This window comes from Alligator sinensis, unplaced genomic scaffold (assembly GCF_000455745.1).
Source record: "Alligator sinensis unplaced genomic scaffold, ASM45574v1 scaffold1081_1, whole genome shotgun sequence".
Classification (NCBI taxonomy): Eukaryota; Metazoa; Chordata; order Crocodylia; family Alligatoridae; genus Alligator; species Alligator sinensis.
Genome location: NW_005842921.1, coordinates 340,648 through 357,890, shown reverse-complemented (window position 1 = coordinate 357,890; position 17,243 = coordinate 340,648). Strand labels below are relative to the sequence as shown.

Here is a 17,243-nt window from a genome sequence, read left to right as displayed (position 1 = left end):
ATTTTATATCTTTTTAATGAGATTATAAATCTGGTTAATAATGGTAAGAGCATGAGTGTAATAGACTTCCACAAGGCATTTTGATTAGGTACCAACACCATTTGTATTAGGAATTTAGAATTATAAAGAATTAACAAAGCCAAATTAAATGGATAGAAAACAAGCTGATCGGTCTCAGCACGTAAGTGCCAACTGGGAATCATTACCAAGCAGTCATGTTTTTTGTGGGGGTTTACCATTGTTGTTTCCTGATCTTATGCTGTTTCACAATTGTATGAATTACCTGTCAGAGAATCATCACTGATAAAGTTTCCACATGACACGCAGCCTAGGGAGCAGTAAATAATGGAGGGGGTGATTAACTGATACAGAGCACACTGGATCACTTGGTCAACTGCGCTCACACCAAGAATATATGGCTGAATGTATTAATGGAATTTGGCTGAATGTAAAGTTATATGAAGAATGCAGCTGATACAAGCGAGGTGACTATCCTGGAAGCAGTGACTCTGAAAGATGCTTGGGCATCCTCATGGACAATTAGCTGAATATAAGCTCCCGGTGTGAGACAGTGGCCAAATGGCATGAGCCTTGGATGCATAAACAGGAGGGGAGTTGTGGAAGTTATCTTGCCTCTGTATTTCTCACAGTAGTGCAGTTACTACTGGAGTGCAGTGCCCAGTCCTGGTGTCCACAATGTGAAGAGAATGTTAATGCATTGGAGAGGGTTAAAGAAGAGCCCTAAGAATGACTAAGGCCTGGAAAACATCTTTTATAGGGGGAGACTGCAGGAGCTCAATCCATTTAATTTATCGGAGATAAGGTTGAGGAATTACTTCTTCACAGTCTGACTTCTTGGGGAACAAACCTTTGGACTCTTTAGTCTAGCAGGCAAAGGTATAGCAAGATCCAATGGCTGGAAGCTGAAGGCTGATAAAAAGTGATGCACCTTAGTTCTAATTTTAATTTAACAGTGAGGGCAATTAACCTTTGAAACAACTTGCCAAAGGCATTGGAGGATGCTCTTTCACTGGCATTTTTTTAAATCAAGATTGGATGTTTTTCTGAAAGAAAAGCTTTAGTTTGAGTAGGAATTAATTCAAGGAAGTCCTACGGCCTGTATGATACAAGAGATCCAAATGATCACAGTAGTACCCTCTGGCTTTATAATCCATGAATTAACCTAACAAGATATATGCTAATGACAGAGATTTGACATGTTGCTGTGTCATACTGCAGTATTCTTATTACCACAGTTTAGAGGTTATTAACACATGTCTATGGTGTATTTATTGCCAAGAGCTATATCAACTAACTTTCAGGCAGAGTAGGCGTGTTTCTTTCTTTGGATCCTTCTTTTAGTCAGGCAAAGAATGCCCTGCTTCTAGAATCTAGTCCAACAGTGACCTAGGGATATTCAAATAAGAGTCTTTCCATCCCAGTTAAGTCCTTGCACACTTCCCTCTTGTGAACCTTTGCATCTGATTGGCATCAAGATGCTGTTTCTATACATTCTGGAGAGAATTCTGGAGTGGATGGGTTTAGGCTCACCTAAAACTAAAGGCCTGTCCCCTTATGTTGAGGTGGAGATCACAAAGCCAGGTACCAATTGAATTTGGAGGTTAGGAACAGGAGTGAGATCAGCAGAGGGAACACCACATATCTGGGTCTATGAAGGCAGTTTTCCTTAAGAGCCTGGGGGATAACTGCTTCTGGCCTGGTTTAGTATCCACTGAGGTGTTGGGGCTTAAAGCCCACTTTATGGAAATGGGAGGCTCCTCCCTAGCTTACTCCTGTGGCCGTATGGTTGAGGGCAGGCAAAACTTGGGGCATCCGAACCCCAAGCCTCTGGGCTTGGACCTGCACGTAGGATGCCTGCCAAAAGACATGGAAATATCTGAAGCCCTGGTGGGGGTAGAGGATGTTTGCCGGTTGTAGGGCCACTTATGTTTCTGGACTGACTCATGGATTTGGACTTGATTTGGCTGATTTGACTTAAAACACAAAAAAATGTCTTATAAAAAAATCATGCCCTCAAAACAAAGAATCCAGAGGCAAATGCCAACAATACTCCCAGATTAATTTGTTTGGTTTGGTTTGTTTTAATCTTATTTTTAAGGAAAAAATTTTGTCCCAAGTAAAATCGGTCAAATCCTTCCAAATCCGTGTGAATCATTCAAGAATCATATGTGGCCCTGCTACCGGCAAGTATTCTCCACCCCAGCCTGGGGCTTCAGATACTTCTAAATCCTATGGCAGGCATCCTAAGTGCAGGCCCAAACCCAGAGGCTTGGGGTTCAGATGCCCCCAAGTTTTGCTTACCCTCATCTGTCTGGCTGCAGGAGCAAGCTAGGGAGGAGTCTCCCATTTCCGTAAAGTCAGCGTGTAGCCGCGATCCTCCCACTGGAAGCTAGCCAGTGGGAAGATAACTATGAGGCTCTTATAGGGAGTCCTGTATGCAAGCAGACAAGGGTGCAACCCTCCACTAAACATTGCCATTTTAATTGCATTACCTTGGTCAGGGTACTTCCCCTGCCTCCATCGTGATCATAGTATTTCCTCTGCCAGGTGAATATCCTAGATGGATTGAGTACAAGAAGCCAGAAGACTTTCCAAAAAAAAAAAAAAACCCACCAAAATTTCATGTTCCAGGTCAAATTAGCCAGATTAGTTCTAAATCCTTTTGACTGAGCAAAGGTCAATTATTCAAACACCATATGTGGCACTGCAACCGGCAAGTATCCTCCACCTCAGACTCTTCTGTCTGGGGCTTCAAATACTTGCAAATCCATTGGCAAGCACCCCACGTGCAGGCCCAAACCCAGAGGCTTAGGGTTCGGATACCCCTGAACCAACAGCTGCAGGAGCAACTTAGGGAAGAGTCCACCATTTCCATAAACTAGGTGTGTAGCCAAGATCCTCCCACTGGAAGCTGGACAGCGGGAAGCTAACTATGAGGCTCTCCTAGGGAGTCCTGTCCACATTTGAACAGGAGTGCACCCTCCACTACACACTACCATTTAAATCCATTTTGGCTCTGGTATCAGACCAATGCAGACCTACACTTGATCTTACCCCACAAGAGGCCAAGAAAAACACTCTACCTGGAGACAAACTGCCAAGGAAACAGAAACTGACCACAAAGCAGTAACCTCCTCCCTCCCCTTGCCCTCCACCCTCATTGAGCTTTCTCCCCTGATCTGAGTGAGGCATGGTCATCTTGGGCAGTGCTAGGTGGAGGTTGATAAAGGGATCTCACTATTGTGTGGCACAGTTGAGATGTACCAAAGAAGGGGCTCCAGCCTAGCACACTTGAAGTAGATGTATATTGTGGTCTGCTCCATGCCACAAAACGGGCAAGTATTGAAAGACACTGTGAACTGTGCTGTTAGTGTATCTGTGATCATGGCTCTGTAGGAGCCAGCAGACCTGGAAATAAAATATCAGTAATTTCTTTGCTCTTTCCTACATCTCTGAATCTGTGAGAAGAGTTCCATCCTGTGGGAGGCAGTAGTTGACATGGTTTGTGGTATCTATCTTTTCTCTTCCAAGGCCCAGAAGAAGCAGGAACTGTGACCCATCCCCAAAGAAGTTGTACTCATGCCAGATGAAACAATACTAGATAAAGGCACCATGAGCGGTTGGAGTTTACATCGTGCTGTTGGTGTCATGCCCCTATCTGACTCCTATTGGTGTTGCAGTCTGATTCCTTACCTCTTGTCCCAAAGATCTGGCTCAGTTAACATTGCTGGGCCATGCCAAGAGAGGCCAGCTCTCCAGGTGGGGATGCAGGTCAGTGATCTTGTAAAATTATTACATGCTTCCTGTCATCTCTGTAGCTGCTACAATCTGACTCAAACACTTTTCAGAGTGTACAGCACTGATGCTATTCCAGATCTTTAGGAACTTGTATCTTCCTCCCCATCCCCAACTGAATACCTACAGAGACTTATCAGATATCCAGGTGTTCACAGGTGAAAATTAGCCAAGAATAGGCCTTTAATTTTCAGATTTGTATTTTAGCATTAATGGATACTTAATAGAACAGTTGTTACTGCATGGTTATTTTGTTCTGTGTTATGATGATGGAATATCACTGATATTGTTACCCCTTCATGCTGGTGTAACCAAGCTGATGAAAACCTACCAGATATGGGTTTTAATAACATCTCACAGTTGCTGGGCTTTTTATATTCGGACAAATACACTCGCAGGGAAGATCAAATGATTGGTACAGTCTTCTGCTTGATGTTTGCAAACACTTCTGCCATTGAAGAAACACATAAATGCCTACCTCCTTGTTTGCTTTGTTTCCCAGTAAATCAAGCACCTATTTTAGTACATGCCAAAGTACAGAAAGTTTCAGAAATATTGTGGTAGAAGAGAAACTACCAGGGAAAAACAGAACTCTTTTTAGGTTTTTATTTTCTTTAAACATGTGAGAAACTTCTGGTAACACTGCTTCTCTCCAGTATATTGTATGAATTAATTCAGATTGAGAAGTCAGTAGATATCATATTAATACAAGTATTTTTGGTCAATTTTGTTTTCTGGCAGTCTCTGGGAGAATCATTAGAGCTCTTTGATCATTCATGTAGAACAGGTGTTATTTAGGCCATGGCTACTTTGTCCTAGGAAGAAATTGCCATGGATGGGAATTGGGGCAAAAATTCCCAGGTTTGGGAAATTTACGTGATTAAATGGATTGCATCATGTAGCTACTGGCCAGCTGAGGCTCACTGGGGGAGCAGTCCATGGCAGAGCTCCACCCACCTCAAAATAGCTTAATACAAAAGAATAAGCCTTTTCCTTTCCATTTTAGTCAGGTTCTACTCCACGAAAGAAAGCAGAAGGAGGTGTAGAGGTGACCATAGAGAAGCAAGCAGGTTAATTTGCTGCAAGCCAGACTACACTGGCTTTTAAAAAGCTGTATATATATATGTTGCAAGCCCTAAAAGTAATTTAGCCCCATCTCAACACTGGAGAATATATTCCTGGATGAAACAGGGCTAAATTAATTGTCATGATTTCAAATGCCTGCCTTCCAATGCAGAGCCTCCCTGTTTCATGATTTCAGATACACAGCTTGCTTATTTTTGTGCAGCTGCCACGGTGCACTTGACTCAAAGGTTTACACCTTGAGAATCGCCTTAGTTCATGTGTCCATCATGCCCTCCTTTGTGCTCTGGTTTTATGCCTCCTTTTGTTGTGTGGTTGTCCAGGAACCTGCCTAGTCCCTGATATAAATTAGATCAACCTCAGTGTTGATCAAACTGAGCCCTCCCCCAGTACTTGCTTTTTCAGACAGTAAGGATGGATTCAGTTGTCACTCAAATACTTCTGATGAAATGGTCAGGAAGTTAACAGTGTTGGTATTTAAATAGACATGTGTAGGTTTTGGAATTAACAGCTTGTTAAAATGAATGGAAGCCATTCACATTTCTCAGATGTTGTTTCAGGCTGTCTGCAGAATCATATTACAGCTTACATTCAGTTTCCATTTTGAGCAGTTACTCCACAGCTATTAGGGAAAGGAACTTAACTGCACTCCATCGCAACAAATGAGGTGGCAGTATTTAAAAAATGAGGAATTATGAGTCTCTCAATGTGACTGCATTGACATTATACACAAGGCCCTGATTATCTTTGCTTTTCACCAAAACAAATGACTATGTGGCATGCATGTCCGTTCAATGGAAGACCACATATATTTTCATCCCATCTTGTTTAGACCTATGTCTCTAAAATGGACATTGATTCCCAAGTGCACATGTGATCAAGGGTGTGATGCTTAGATAATCTAGTTTGCACAGAAAAATCTATTAATTGAAATTCATGTGAACTGCAGCTTGCAGAACACACGTGGCTCTTGGCAGCTCTATTCCACTCAGGCAGGTCTCTGAAGGTTTACTTTCCCTGAAGACTTGGCTCCAGTTACTTACACTCGTGCTAACTTCTCTTTGCATGATAGTGGCCACATGGCAAAATAACACATGAACTTGAGTGGCTGCACCCCCACTGCATAGCATTTCTACATCTGAGGATTGGTAGCATGCAAACCAGTTGGATTTAAAGCCCAAGCCCGGTCTAACTCAGAACTAGAGAGATTTGTGTTGTGGGTGGGGTTGTCAAGTTAAGGACCACACTCAGTCCTAAGATACCTTGATTCAACACTGCAGTGAAGGTAACCACTTCTACCCTGCATAGAAAGGCATTCTGCAGGTCAAGGGTGTGTGTGAGGCCAAGAACAGTTGACCAGGGGTGGCTGCAGGAAAGGGCTGAGGTGCACTGGCAGAGCTACATGGGTGGGCTTCATGTGGAAACAGTGAAGGTGACTAGGCAGGAGAGAAATGAATTAGCAAGGAAATGGGGTGCCTTTAGAAGTGGGATCTCCCTCTGCTGTGCCAGCCCTTGGTGTTTTTCCTGGCTCCTCCTGGCAAGTGAGCCCAGCTGCTACAGGATGCTGTTCAACTCTGTGCCTTTCTTGCATCAGACCTGGGCCCCAGGCTTGCAGCATGAGAACAGGCGAGCACAGCATGAACTGACTTCTCAAGGTCACTTCTCTCGGGGCAGCCTGTACCTTCCCTTTCCTGGAAAGCAAGCTCTTTTCATTACTTAGAAGCAACCAACTCTGAGAAGAGGAGGAGGAGGAGGGGCGGGGGCCTGGCCACAGCTCACTCAAAAGGGGCCTGTGAAATGTGCTGAATCTTCCTGTAAGAGTACAACAGGCTCAGCTTCTTGCTTGCTTCAAGACACAGAGGGTTTTGCTGGCCTGCTAGTCTGAGGCTGCGCTCCTTGGAGTGTGAGCTTCCCGAGCGGGGGGTGGGGGCATGTAGGGAAGTGAGGGGCGGGGAACCTTTAGAGACACTGCATGTGTGGGTATCTTCTGCAAGAAACAGCTCAGGGCTGCGCCTGGGCTTCTGGCATCCCCTCCCTCCAGCAGTTCCCTATGCGCTGCTCACTCAGCCTCCTCTGTTTCACAGACTCCCTGCATCCTCTGCTCTGTCCCTCATGCCATGGCTCTGTGTCCCTCCTGCCCAGTCCCCTTCTCCCACATGTACCAGCCCCATGGCAGCTGGTCTGTCATACCCTCCCATCACCTTGTTTGTTATTCTCACACCCCAGGCCAGGGGCTCCATGTGTATCTTCTCTTTTCTCATTCCCTACCTTGGCAGGGGCTCCCTCTGTTTCCCCTCTCCCCAGGTTGTCTGGGTGTCCATTTTCCCCCCTGCTCCCCTGCAATGATCCCCCAGGTCTCGTTGTCATCTTTTTGTACCTCTCCTGTCTCCCCCCAAGTCTGAAGCTCTGCGTCTCCCTCATTCCCCTCCCCATGTCCTAGCCCCTAGCCTCCCATTACCAGAGTCCTGCAATCTCCCCTTCCCTGCCAAGGGGATCTGTAAGACCCTCTCTTCCCCTATCTTATTTTTCTGCTACCTCCAGTTGCAGGGGACATGTATGGAGAGGACATCAGCTCTCAACCAAGCAGGCATGAAGGAGGCAGCATAATAGAAGGAAGGGAGGAAGAAAGAACTAGTGGGTTTTAGGCAGGCCAGCAGCTAAGGTCACCAACATTTGACAACCACATGGACTATGGGCATTAGACAGACATGCAGAAAAATGCCATCAAGTGGAGTGTAGGACCTTGCTTTGTTCAGTCAAACTGCAGTATATTCAGAACTATGGCAATCGATAGCCTGATTCCAGACAAGACCCACTGGCCTTGGGTCATTCCAAGAGGATTCTTCTATGGTTTATATTTGCTGGTTGTTATGTTGTAGGAGGTGTCAGAGAAAGTGAAGCTAGAATAATCACAAAAAGCTGTAGTGAGCAGTGCACTGGTACATTCTTGGCTTGGTGCGTCAGAAAAGCTGGATGGATTGTATTATTAAAAATCCATTAAACCAACGATAAAGGCCTGTTTTTTTGCTGAACTAGCTCCTTTACACTAATGGGAGATTTACACCCACTCCCCTGAACACTTTAACATATTTTGCATCAAGGTTGTTTCTGTTTTCTCTGGCAGCATTCAGCGTTGGGCTGGAGTTTGAAGGGTTGCATGTAGGAGTGCCATGGATGGGCCTGTCTATTTTATGTCCAAGGTGCCCTTTAACTTGGTATCTGTACACCGAAAAAAGTAATCTGGGGGTATGTCTACACAGAAGTCTTGTTCTGTGTCTCTTTTTAGCTATCCCACCTTTGGAAAACCATACCATTCAGGTCTCTGAGGTACCCAGATCCCAACATGTTAAAAGTTCTTGTGGATCAGGGCTAGATTTGGAATGTGGAGTAATGGAGTAGGAACGCTGGTGTGTGTCTTCCGGGCCTTGATTGTTTTGTGGGTAGGCTGCTGCAGGCTACCTTTTACGTGATGGTGAGTTCAGCTCCAGGATGAGTTGCTAAACTAACTCCTTTACACTAATGAGAGATTTACACCCACTCCTGAACACTTTAACATATTTCGCAACAGTAGTCTAATCTGAAATTATTTCTATTTACTGCTCTTAATGAAAAGAAAACCAAAGGATACGGTGTTCAGGTTTCTGAAGATTTAATCTTTTTCTCTGTTTTTAGATGACAGAGAGGTCTTTCTTTCCTTCTTTCTTTCTTGCCCAGACAATAAATAACATTTATATGGAACAGAGAAAAACATAAGCTTGCAATGTCTGGTGTTTTAGCATGCTATTTGCTCCTTGGTGAGAGAGAATTAACACCTTTTATATAGACCTAATCCTTCTTGTAAAAAATTCAGATCTTCTATAACTATCAGCTTCCTTGGGTTGGTTCAGCAAAAAGCAAAGATGTACAGTAGTTCAGCTTTTCAGTACTGCTCAGTGGAATTCTTGGAGACACCACAAGTCAGACTTACTGGCATGTTCTGACTACTTTGTGCTGCTTTGGTGGTGCAAAGCATCCATAAAACTAATTTCCCCAACCACTAAAACCTGATTTACAATTGCTTTGCATTACTGGAACAATGGAAAGCAGCTAGAGTGTACCTGTGTTCCAGTGTTGGCATCCACTCATTTCAATGGGACAATTCACAAGTCATAAAGGTATACATTTGCATTAGTCTGTATAGGCTCAGGATCTTGACTGGTAGAAGTATATTGGTGTATGAGCACAGATACAAGAGAGTCATGGGTCTAGAATTGGACAGGAGATTTGACAACTGTTTTATCTACCAAGCTGCAGATTTTTAATTATGGACAACATAACCTTTTTATCTTCCAGGAAGACATGTATTTGTGCTGTGCATCACATGGTTTGCTGTTCATAATCAATGTCATTAAATATTTGTGGGCTTTCCATCTTTTTTTTTCTTATTTTTAGTGCGTCTGTTTTTCTGGGGGGTTGAGAACCACAGTGCATTCCTGGGGGTTGTTCTGATGTTGGACTTCAGCTCTCAGCTGCAGCCCCCACTGTGTTACTACACTCCTAAGCTATACACAGCTCTGCTGAGGCACTTTGCTTCTGACCAGGAACAAACTGTTGTTGCAGTGTAATCATAGACACTTCAGTGCCTGGGAAAAGGAAAAGTGAGTTTGAAGAAACCCCACCAGGAAGGTGAAGGATGTGCCAGTTTCTGATGGGGGAGGTGGGGGAAGTGCCGCGGTGCAGCTGTACCCCGTTTAATTCCTGCTCCACCCAAACCTTAAAACCAATTGCTGGAAGGGGAGCTGCATTTCTCTTCAGGCAATGCTGAGAGAGTCAATTGACTTAATGGCTCGCTGTCACTCCCTGATTCCGGCTAATGTCTCTCCATTCCTCAGGTGTTAATGACCCTCCCATCTTTTTTAATGGCCTTGGTGTTCTACTATTCAAACTACCCTGTCTTCTGTAACCTGCTGCTTGTCAGCCATTCCTTGTAATGTCTGTCTTCAGTTTCACAGCCCTGCAGACTGTTTTTAGCTCTGGCTAAAAAAACTTACTCAGGTGTGGTAATATTACCTCAGGTGCAGAAATGACTGACAGTGAAGGAGTGGAGGCACTGTCAAGATGCTTAAGCCTCAATTTTGTATTGTAAGTCTGAAAAAGAGATGTACAGTCAACTATAATGACTACAGGACTAATAACATAATAGCTTCTGACTTTTTGGCTTAGTAATTTAGTGCCCATTCCAGCAATTACAATTTGTTTTTTGCTTTGATCTTAAACTGAATACTATGGTGCTACCTTCCCCCCCATGCCCCCCCAGCACATTAGCAAAGCATCTATTTTCTCTTTAACTAGAGAAAAATGTTTCATGTGATGATGCCACACCATGTGCACCCCTGTTTTCAAAATCCTAGATCTGTTTCCATTCTGGGTGGTACAGACTGCCCTCGTTTTTCCTTCTGGGTAGGTAACGGGTATAACAGACACCACATATGGCAGAGGGGGCTGTGACATTTAATGTATGAAAAACAGAAGCCAAAGCAAGGGTATATCCTAAGTCACCCACATGTGTGGCAGCCCAGGAAAGATCACACCATTGGTAGCACTGAGGTTCAGGACAGACAGCATTTCCTCCACCCATGAGTCGCGACCCAAAAGTCGGTCACAAGAATGTATATAAAAAGGTCATGAACAAACTTTAAAAATGGATCAGCAAACTTTAAAAATGGATTCTCATTTAAAGGAGAAAAACGTGGAAAACTGACTGTGGCTTTTCCCTTGAAGGCTGCAAGGGGCTGCCTGGGGGCCCCCATGCCCCACACACTTGAGGGGCTGGGGGCTGGGGGCAATGGGTTGGGAGCGAAGGGCACTGATTCAGGACTGGCCATTGATGTTTACAAATGAGTCCTGGTCCAAAAAAAGGTTGAGAACCACTGCTCTAATGCTCTGATCAGGGGTGGAATTGTGGGGGGGCGGGGGTTGCAGTCGCATGCTCCGTTGATTCTTGCTCCACTCAAAGTTTTAAAACCAACTGCCTGGGAGGGGCTGCAGCATTTCTACTCAGGCAGTGCTGAGGGAGTTTCTGGACTTCAAGGCTCATTATAATCTACCTGATTCCTTCTAAACTCTTCACTCCACAGGTGTTAACAACCCACCTTTCTAATGGTCTTGATGTTCAAGCAATCCAGATATCCTTTCTTTTGCAATGCTGCTGTCTGCTTGCTTGCTGCTGTTAAAACAGCTCCTATTTCCTGGCCTTGCCTTCAGTTTTTAAATCTGGCTGGAACCATGAATTCGCATGGCACTGGCCATGCGTAGGGGGCGCATGTGCAACCCCTGACAGCAGCGTTCCTGGGCAAGGGGGGCAGGCGAGAGCGCTGTTGCCCACCCTGAAAGCACCTGCTGGGGAGCAGGGGCACCAGGAGAAGCAATCCCTGTGGTCCCCCTTTGGCCGATCACACTCACCAAGAAGTGCCAGCGGGATGCTGGTTGGCGGGATTGGCTGTGGGGACACTCCCCCCCCCGCAATCGCTGACTGGCTGCTGGGGGGGGGGCAAGTGCCCCCCACCCTGACTCGGGAGACACCTGTCACCCTTGTCACATGGAAATAACTTCAGAGCAAAGTGCCACTAGCATGACCAAGGCACATCAGGTGGCTAGACTTTGCTGTCTGAAGCTTACAGAGAGCTGTCTGCTGAAGTCTCACAAAAGGAAGGGCTAACAAAACATCTCAGGATCCTCTTTTTGTTTCCGGACCTAGTTGGTTGTGCTCATTATACCCAGTGTGTGACAGCAAAAAGGAATGCAGGTTTCCACCTGTCTACTTGTTGCTGCTCCCAGCTTAAGCTGAATGAAGCTTCCCCAGTCCCCTAGTTTGAGGAAAGCTTCTAGCTTCTTTATTAACTGAAGAAACTAAGGTTTCCTTGTGTGTGAGGATGTACCATGCGCACCCCCATTTCACAAGCCTGGATCCTCCCCCATGCACCTGTGACAGTGCCTGTGCTGCAAGCTGGACATGCAGGAGAGGCTGGTGAGACGCTGGGACGCTCTAGGCACTCCTGCATGGAGCAGCTTTGCTCTAGCTGTGCTTTGGGCATTGTTACTGGGGGGAAGGCTAACCACAAACTGGGCTGCATTAGTAGAAGCGTTGCCAGCAGATCGAGGGAAGTGATTCTTCTCTCTGCTTGGCACTGGTGAGGCCACATCTGGAGTACTGTGCCCAGTTTTGGAGCCCCCACTACAGAAATGATGTGGACAGGATGGAGAGAGTCCAACAGAGGGCATTGAAAATGGTTTGGGGGCTGGGCAGGTGGCTCATGAGGAGAGGCTGAGGGCGCTGGGCTTATTCAGTCGGGAGAAGAGAAGACTGAGGGGGGGGACTCAATAGCAGCCTTCAACTACCTGAAGGGGGTTCAAAAGAGGCTGGAGTTGGACTGTTCTCAGTGGTGGCAGATGACAGGACAAGGAGCGATGGTCTCATGTTGCAGCAAGGGAAGCTGAGGCTGGAGATGAGGAAACTCTCTCAGGAGGAGGGCAGTAAAGCAGTGCGACAGGAGGTGGCGGGACCTCCATTTGTGGAGGTTTGTGAGACCGGGTAGACAAAGCCCCGGCTGGCATGATGCAACTGGGGTTGGAGCTGCCCGGAGGGGCCGGGCCGCCCCCTTGCAGCCCCCACGTGCCCCGCGGGCAGGGGAGGAAGAGGGCTACTCGGAGCTGAGGGCTGCATGCCCGGGCCGGGGCCGGGGCGGGCCGCCCCAGCACCGCTCCGTGCCCTGGGCTGGGGGTGGGGGGGCGTCCCGGCGCTGCTGCTCCCCGCGGCGCTTGCGCTTTCCGCGGGGGTTGGCACGGAGGGAGCAGCCCCCGGGCCCGCCCGGGTCCCGCTTCGTTGGGGGCCTCGGAAGGGCTCCTCGTCCGGCCCTTGCTGCATCCTCCCGGCCGGGGCACCTCCGAGGACGCAGCCTCCTCCCCTCTCCGGGCCGCCTGGTCCGCTGCCCTCCTGGCCGGAGACTTCTTGCCCGCGTCCAGCCTCAGCTTCCCCTGCTGCAGCGCGAGCCCGTTGCTCCTTGCCCTGGCATCTGCCGCCACTGAGAAAACCAGCGGTGCTCAGCCCTGGACAGCTTGGAGGAGGCGGCCCTTGGAAAACGCCAGCTCGGAGTTTCCACTCGTTTTTTTGGACCACAGAGCAAGACTCGAGCTGCTTTTTCCAGAGGCAGAGAGCCCAGCCAGACCGCAGCTCTCGCATGCCTCTTCGCAGCCTCCTGCTTGGGTTCATCGCGAGTCGTGTTTGCCAACCCGATGGGGCTGACCCCCCGCAACCCCCTTGAAAGGCTCTCGAGGCATCCCGGGTGAACCACGGCTTTAAACTAAAGAGATTTGGACTCGGTGAGAGCTCAGAGGCTGCCCCTTACTCTAAAAACGAGGGGACTGCAGTTATTGCAGGCACTTCAGTGTGGGCTTGAGAGACGATCTGAATGATCGCTGCTCACAGTATGAGCAGCCTCAAGCATCATTTAAAAAAGAATAGTGAGTCATAGATAACCGTGAGACTCTTGAAACAATGATTTGGGGAGGGGGGTGCTCTTTCAGCGTCCTCTGGTGTCCGAGCCTTTCAGGTTCCTTCAAATCCTGTTTCCAAGCTTTCCTCCGGCACCCTGAGGGCTAGAAACCTGCTGGTTTTCAAATGAAAGCTGGAAAGTTACCCTATGTAACTGCTCCGATTCAGCAGCCTGTAAAAAAAAAAAAAAAATCCAATATCACAAGCCTCACAGTAAAATTGTAAGAATTGGCAGCACGTTATTCCTCCAGCTGCTTTCCATAGAACACAACATGTTGGACCAACATTACCCACTTTAAATCATGGGGTACTCTTACCTTGGTGCTAAGGTACAGTTACTTCTGGAGATGAAAGTATTATGGTAGCAGTGGAGTAGTAAACTGAGTATCTACTGGAGAGTACTGGAAGTGAAGAATAACTTGCCAGTTGAAAATTCTTCCTGTTATTTATGCAGGCAGGATGCAAGTGTAAGTTTGTTTGGTTTTTTTTCAGAACCAGGGCCAATATCCCTATCTTTGCAAAAAGTGTCATGACTGCAAATTGTCATCAAAACCTTGTTTTTATGCTTGTGGAATACGGCACCTCCAATGTTCTCCATTCAGTTGCCACCAGTTTGAGCTTTAATTGTGAATTTGGAGAGAGAGGGGTGTGTGTGTATCACTTAACCTCCCATCCTGGAGACAACTGATTGTAAGAATCTTAGCCTTTTTATTTATATTAAAAAAAAAAAAAAAAAAAAAAGTTTCTAGCTCTCATGATTCAGAAAGAAGCTTGAAAGCAGGATATGAGTTCACCAAGAAGGATCCAAGATTTGCTTGAAAATTCATGTGGTTCTTAGGAGACTTGGACTCCTTTATTTTTTTGTAGTGTTTACAATTTGCTCTTTTGGCCACTACCTACCATCTTCAGTGTTAATGTAGTGGAAAGAGTGCAACTCTTTGAAATGCTAGATTTTTCAATTTGTAGCATTCTGGAAATATAAAGGAAAGTTCAGTCAATTTTTTACTTTTTATTGGATTAACTTGGATTAATTCCTGTTTAACTTGTGAGAACTGCTGAGATACAATAATTTTTTCTTTTACTTTTCATTCTCTAAGGCTAGAGAAGGGCCTATCTACATTATCAAAATATTTGTGCTATAGCTCAGATCCTGCAAACTCTTCCACATGTGCTTGCTTGGAAGCATTTAAGTGCTCTTATTGGAGTCCATAACACTGTAGGTTTGTGTTTTTTAAAGGTAAGCACATGTGGAAGAGTTTAAAGGAGAAGGGCTTTATTATGGTATAAGCCAGTCTTAAGTTACTGTCACTAAGGCCAAACTCCTAAGCATTCTTTTTTTTTTTTTTTTTAGTCGAGTGACTTCATTGGATATGTGGCTTAATTATACCCATTTTTCAGTGTGGTGTGAGCTCTTTCCAGACCAGAAGAGTTGTATTTTTGCTGCTGGTCACCATTAAGCAACATAGCTCATCCATAACTGACTGTAATTTGTAAACTGACTGTTACTTTGAGATTGACTGCAGTGGTTAATGAATGGTTTACATACAATGCTAGGAGTAAATTGTGGCCATTTCCTAAGACACAAGCATACCTCATGATTATCAATTTTTCCTGTTCTGTAAGCAAGATGAAAAGAGACAACTGCAGCAATAGAAGGTTGAGCTCATATGAGTTTCCAAGTGGACATAGTTGTAATATAGATAGAGAGAGAGCATATTTCTTGTTGAAGAGGGCCTGTTCTACCTCTAAATTATGGATTGGAACATGCGTTTTGAAATACTTATTGCCCTTAATTCACTGGATTTTCTATAATATCAATAGGATGTCTGCACCAAGATCAAAACTTGAATGTAATAATTAAGCTTTTAGTTATAATCAGTGGTTGTGAAGACAGTCTTCTCACCTTTTCTGCTAGTTAACTATGGTACCTATTGTTTCTCTGCTTATATCTGTTCCTTTCCTCATAACTCTTCCTTCCTTTTTGTTTTTCTTTCCCTGCAGTTTGTTACCCTTCCCCAGTGCCACAAACATTATTTTCCTAGCTTCAGTCACACACTTCCCAGCTTACCTTGGTCAGTAATTAATAGATAGTACTAACACATAAGTGTGACATTTATTAGGCTTGGTTTCACACCTTGGTCAGAATAATAAAGGATCTGAGGAAGTTGCATTTTTCTCAGTCTGTTATTTCAGGGTCTCTAGGGACATATGCAGGCATCATTGTATCTGTTATAATTGGTTAATGCTTGCAAGCTGTGAGGGTGAAAATACATTTTTGTTTTTTTTAAATGAAAATTAGGTTGTGCAGAAGCTGAATATGCCAAGTGGGTCACCTAAATATTATACCATTGACACATCTGCTCCATATTGATATAAATATTTACTTAGATGACCACAAATTATTGATTAGTTTGATAGAAAAATGTACATGACTACAAGCAGAAGCCAAAATTATAATACTGTATTGGTTTTCCACTTTAACAGTGCCAGTGTATAGTATTGCTCATTGGCAGCCCTCCCTACTCTTTGCATCCTTATACATCCCACAAAGTTCTACCTAAACATCTAATTTTGTATCCGATTCATCTGTTAATGAAGTCTTAGACTTTTTTTTCTACATCAGTAGTGTCTGTCCCTTTGATATTGTTTTGTCAAAAATTAACAAGTTGTTTAAGTCCATGACCACATGCAGGGTTTCAGCCCAAGCCTGTCTCAAGTTAGAGGCTTAGAAAAAGCATAATCCAGAGCTACTTTTAATCTTGGGTTATACCATGTTGTTCTTTATCAGCATAATAATAACTCAGTTCTGTTAAACTTGCTGAAGTGCGCACAAAGGCACCCTTTATTGTGCGCTGTAAAGGCAAAATTTGCTGCATTGTCTTTGAAGCCTGCACAGCAGTCCCCTTAGAGCATGCTCGTTTTTTCCTTTCCTTTGGTGGAGAGATGAAAACATCTCTGTGCACTTCACAGGAAATGAATGTCTGATACAAGTTTGCAGACCACATTTCCAAGAACTACTCTCAAGGTATTTTGGTAATGCACATTCTTTTTGTATTTCCCCCTCCCTGCTCCCCCAGCATCTCTTGTGTATTTTCTCACTTGCAAACACATGTAGTGTATTAGGTTAGGGATTGACTTTCTACGCTTAAACTTACAACTGCTTTCTATCGGCTCTTTGTGTTGGTTTTCCTAGAATTTTTGCTAGCAACATTTGGTTAATTGGGCCATTTTCAGTCTTGTGCTGAAGCTTAAGTAAAACTTTTCTGCAGACTTTTAAGAGAAGGCCTGGTATCAGATGTTAACTCATTGAGCCTTCTGTTTGTGTGATTCTTCAGCTGAAAAGTAGCTTGTTATACTTTCTAAAATAGTTAACTCTCCTGGCAAACTTGTCCCAAGCTACATTTGAAGAAAATGGATTATATTGTTCTAAACTGTCACAGTTCTAGGCTCTTGCTTCTGTGTTCCGAACTACATAGAGGGACTTTCACATTTGCACAGTCTCACTGAAGTCTGTATAAAGACGCATAGATCCCCATTTTTGAGCTAAAGGATGAGTATGCCTGCCTGTTTAACAGTGTTCATGTTTCTTTTGCCTTCTGAGGTCCATGTAATAAGAGGCAGTGTGTGACAAGGAACCAAACTGAGGTGAATCAGAAAAAAAAACCCAGCACAAAATCTAATGGAAAGTGCTTTGTAAGCACATTTTCACAATCCTTTCCGGTGCAAACTTTATAACAGAATGTGATAAGCTACCAGGTTTACGTGGCATGTGTATAACTTTAGGACTAAGGTAGTACTGCCCATCAAAAAGCAA

General features: G+C 44.9%; 1 protein-coding gene across 3 annotated transcripts in view; it reads left to right on the top strand.

Annotated features, from left to right (window-relative positions):
- The window catches only part of LOC102388724 (suppressor of cytokine signaling 1-like), a 32,364-nt gene that overhangs the window by 791 nt on the left and 14,330 nt on the right, over positions 1-17,243 (top strand). Inside the window, exon 1 of one of the 3 annotated variants that reach the window (XM_025192428.1) lies at positions 12,431-12,455. The exons of 1 other annotated variant lie outside the window; for it this stretch is intronic. The gene's annotated coding sequence lies outside the window, so the exon portion shown is untranslated. Of the gene's footprint in view, positions 1-12,430; positions 12,456-12,730; positions 13,258-17,243 lie in introns of those variants that run through there. One more of the 3 variants, XM_025192427.1, reaches the window with a different exon arrangement.